Below are 4,676 nucleotides of genomic sequence, written 5' to 3' on the forward strand. Positions count from 1 at the left end.
TGCCAATGAGTGTGTGTTGAAAAGTAAATGTAATTTTTACTAAGCATGTTATCCTCCAAAAAGAAGTGATAAGCAAAGAATCAAACGGGAATTCAACTCCTGATGTGTTTTCTGCTTTTATTATGGAGGTTTTGGATTTGGAGGAGGATTTTGAGCAGTAGCTGGAATAATATTATCTCACACTTAATATAAGGGCTGAAAAAGTTGATAAAAATGTGTGGATAAGTGCTGTTCAGTCCCTGTACGACCGGTGTCAGAGCTTGGTCCACATTGCCGGCAGTAAGTCGAACCCGTTTCCAGTGAGAGTTGGACTTCATCAGGGCTGCCCTTTTATGGACAGAATTTCTAAGTGCAGCCAGAGCATTGAGGGGGTCTGGTTTGGTGGACTCAGGATTGGGTCACTGCTTTTTGCAGATGATGTTGTCCTGTTTGCTTCATCAGGCCGTGATCTTCAGCTCTCTCTGGATCAGCAGCTGAGTGTGAAACAGCTGGGAAGAGAATCAGCACCTCCAAATCTGAGACCATGGTCCTCAGCCGGAAAAGGGTTGGGAGTGAGATCTACAAGTGGCTGAAATGAGTTTCCTCCGCAGGGTGTCTGGGCTTTCCCTTAAAGACAGGGTGAGAAGCTCAGTCATCCGGAAGGGGCTCAGAGTAGAGCCATTGCTCCTCCGCATCAAGAGGAGTCAGATGAGGTGGCTCGAGCATCTGATCAGGATGCCTCCTGGACGCCTCCCTGGTGAGGTATTCAAGGCACGTCTAACAGGGAGGAGGCCCAGGGGAAGACCCAGGACATGTTGGAGAGACGGTCTCTTGGTTGGCCTGGGAACTCCTAAGAATAAACCCGGAAGAGCTGGCAGAAGTGGCCAGGGAGAGGGAAGTCTGAGCATCTCTGCTCAACATGCTGCCCCCGCGACCTGATCTCGGTTAAGCAGAATAGGATGGATTGATGGATGGATGGGCTGTAGATGCAAATCCCAAATTAAAATATTTACTTTCTAGTGGCCATAAAGACATAAAGGCTTAAAGACAGGTGTGATGGGGAATGTGGTGTCGCAATGTTCATAGTTTCCTTTACTTGTTTGCAGTCAGAATTGCATGTTACCATCTTCTTCATTAAACATAATGGATATTTTTACTCCAATAAGCACTAAACACAATGAAGCTCAGCCAACACCAAACAAACAGTAAACCTTCTCCTCTCCTTCCTCCTCCAGCTGAGTGTTGCCCACAGAGTTTCATGGGAAGTGCAGCCTTGTCAGGGTCAGAGTCGGGAGGCGGTGGGCTCCTTTAATACTGGACCCAGCACAGCTTCTCATTACCCAGCATGATTTGTGGGGAGTTCTTCTGAGATGTTTGGGACCCTGGGTGATCCGCCACTGACAGTGCGGCCTTGTGGCACCCGGGGACCCCGAGAGGGATGCACTTCCAGAATCCACTTCTCATGAACCCCTGGCACCTTCCTCTTTATCCTGAAGTCATGTCGTTGTCCAGCGGGATGCCTGCCTGTCCTCTGTGTCACTCACACCTAGCAGGTTGTCTCACTTTTGATATCACGTAGTTGTTAATTTATTTCTTGATTTTCAATTTAGTATTGTGTTGTGCGTAAACATCGCCATGTCACGTACACCAATAATGCCAATCGTGTAACGCACATTGCAGAACATTTTCTTTGTCATTTTTCTATGTGTATAAAATACTGATGTGCACTTGATTTACAGTCTGAGTTTTTAATCAAATTTATTTAAATCTTTCATTTTTGCTCAGCAGTACAGGAAGCTAAAAGGCCTTCATTGAACAAAGTGGTGTTTGGACTTTTCTGCTCTGTTTTCTCAAATTTGCATGTTTAGATTTTTATTACCAGTTTATGACCCAAGCCCGACTCTTTAGTGTTCTTTTTCTGTTTGTTCCTTTATTTCTTAGATTCTGACTGTATTTACAGCCATGTTTATAATTAATTTAATTACAGAAATCATTTTAGAATAATGCTTCTATTATTTTCATCCAAATGTTCCTTATCTCCTCAAGATATGAATTCTTTTTAACTAATATTGGTCCACTTCAAATCACAAAGTTACCAGATTCTTCACTTGATACCCCAATTCCTCCACAATAGTCACATTTAGCCCACCCTGCCATGAATACGAGCAAACGTCCTGAACGTGACGACATTCTGTCTAAACATTGAGGAGCATTTGGAGAGCAGACATCCAGCCGTGAACTTCAGATGCTTCACTCGTCCACTGCCAGCTCTCACCACCATCTGGTCTGAACATGAGACCACTTTACTGCTGACACATGGCAGGGGTCTTACATCGTGATGATTGTTGTCCTGGCCCAACTGAGTCAGCAGGTAGACCTCTTCTCTTCTCTATAAGTCGTTTCATTATTGTTAAAAATGAGGCTTGATGTGGCCAAGTAACAATGAGATTTAATGATGAAGTGAGCCTTGTGTGCCCACACAGTCATAAGAGGGGCTCAGCACACCAGCCTGTGGAGTGACAGTACTGGGGGTCAGCTTGGAGGATGTGACGCTGCCATTCACACATCCTGAGGTCTGTTGGTTAGGAAGTCCAAAACCCAACTGCAGTGGCACTGAGTCCTAAATTGAGGAGTTTGGTCATCAGGTCTGCCCGTCCAGCAGAATTAAATGCTGAGCTGTGGTCAGTAAACACGACTCTGACAGAACAGCAGGGCTTTGGACTTCAATCCCAATACTGACATATTGTGTCACTTCACCTGCCGGTGCTCCACGTGGAAATACAAAAGAAATAAACAAATTGTGTCTTAAATGTTGAAAGTCACCTTCGATAAAGGAGTGAGCCAAACAGTAAGTTTAGAGGAGACTTGTGTTCATACCGAGACGACACAAACGATTGTCAGCATTTGATAAGTGATGTGCGCTCGATGTCCTGATTTGTTCTGATGTGAGGACCCCCTTGATCAGGCCCTCCTCGGGGTCTCCAAGGTGTTTTAGTGTCTTCTAACTGTGAACATTTCAGGAGCTGCTTGAACCTTTAAAATGTCTTCCCCTTTGTTTTCTTTTATCAGGAGCCCTGGTGGTCTCTTACAAGTAACGATTCTTGTCTCCAGTCGTCTTTCTTCACATCCTCGGTGTCCGTGTTTGTGTTAATATAAACTGTTTCTGTCTCAGCCCCTTTTTGTGTCTCTTTGACTTTTTCCTTTTGTTAAATACGTGTATATACAGTATACAGTACAGTGGTCCGGAGCAGAGGGGGTCTCAGAGCAGGTCTTGAGCTTTGAAGGGGTTTTTAAGTTTGGATTTAATGGCTGTTTTGTTGTTCAATCCACTGTTATAAGGTTGGTGTTTTGTTAAACGTGAATGTCTCGCATTGCTGTCTTTAACTTTAAAATAATAAAAAACTAATCATGTAAAAAAAAAATTCTCATTTTTCCTGTTGAAAGTTCAGTGCCATCACCAAGCCTTTAACATACTTATTGAGAATTAGAGGACAGCTGAATAGCTGAAGTCCATAAAGTGTGTGTGTGTGGACAGCCGTGGTGTTGAGGGCACTGAAATAGACAGCCTGAGCCTCCATACTGTGATGGGCACAGCAAGACGGTAAGTGGGGTCTGATGGAAGGAGGCTTTAATGGCAGCCTGCCCTCTAAATGGTGTTGACACGCAGAGGAGCCTTTAGCACGAGGTGGCAGGACTCTGTGATGGACAATTTTCATTTTGTTTAGATAAGGAGCAGGCTGTGAAATGTGGTGAATTATGTGGTGAGAATAAAAATGTGATTATTTACTGTGCCAGCTATCACACAACTAGAAATCATCTTCTCAAGGGACAGAGGAGACAGACAGGGATGGAAATGCACTGCTAATTTGTCATCTACGCTGAATCCTTACAGGGGATACATGAGAGTAGCAAGAGGATATGGAGGACTTGGAGGATATGGAGGACTTGGATGATATGGAGGAGGGGGATTTGGTGGATACGGACAATACGGAGGATGATGTTTCAGGACTTGGTAAATTGGTAAGCATATGTGTGCTAAAGAGCAAATGTTTGGATGAATGGAGGGTTGATTAAATTACAATAGATTAGATAAGATAATGTTATTTGCCCCCAAGGGGAAATGATAATTTTATAGAACTTCAACAATATATAAAGTCTTTGAAAGTTCAAGGTCTCTGATCTCTTGGTACTCAGATGTCTCCTTCTCTTGTAGGCCAAAAGGACCAAACCAGACCAATCATTGCCAAGAAAGAAGAAGTCAAAGAATGACTATTAGTTTAAAATAAAACCAAACACATTGCAGCAAACTGCCTGGCTCCTTATCCACTTGTCTGATTGTCCATCTTTGATTGTTTACTTGATTTCTGTTGTCTTTTGTGACCTTCAAAAGAGCAGGCTTGGTGTTATGAAAAGCTCTGAACCTCACTGGAGGGACTCCATTAGATTATCATTACCAAGGAAAGACATCAGCTGTGAAAAAACAAACATTTCAAGAATTTAGAGAGAAATCACAATTTAAAGTTAAGACAGAAAGAAACTCGGGTCAAGTCCATGTGTTTAAGCCCAGGCTGACCACTGCATGTTTAAAGGATGGAGGGACAGTAGCAATGGCAGGACAACAATAACATCAAAGGTCTCTCTGAAGAGACGAGCTGGAATGACATCAGGAGGGGAGGATGTGGGCTTCATAGTGGGCA

At 43.6% G+C, this 4,676-nt stretch overlaps 1 long non-coding RNA gene across 1 annotated transcript; it reads left to right on the plus strand.

Annotated features, from left to right (window-relative positions):
* Window positions 1-1,775: 1,775 nt before the first annotated feature.
* On the plus strand, window positions 1,776-4,301 carry LOC120519499. The gene is made up of 2 exons (XR_005631543.1): window positions 1,776-3,999; window positions 4,193-4,301. It is a non-coding gene; the product is annotated as an uncharacterized LOC120519499 (long non-coding RNA).
* The last annotated feature ends 375 nt before the right edge of the window (window positions 4,302-4,676 follow it).

The sequence above is a fragment of the Polypterus senegalus genome, unplaced genomic scaffold (genome assembly GCF_016835505.1).
Source record: "Polypterus senegalus isolate Bchr_013 unplaced genomic scaffold, ASM1683550v1 scaffold_5695, whole genome shotgun sequence".
Taxonomy (NCBI): domain Eukaryota; kingdom Metazoa; phylum Chordata; class Cladistia; order Polypteriformes; family Polypteridae; genus Polypterus; species Polypterus senegalus.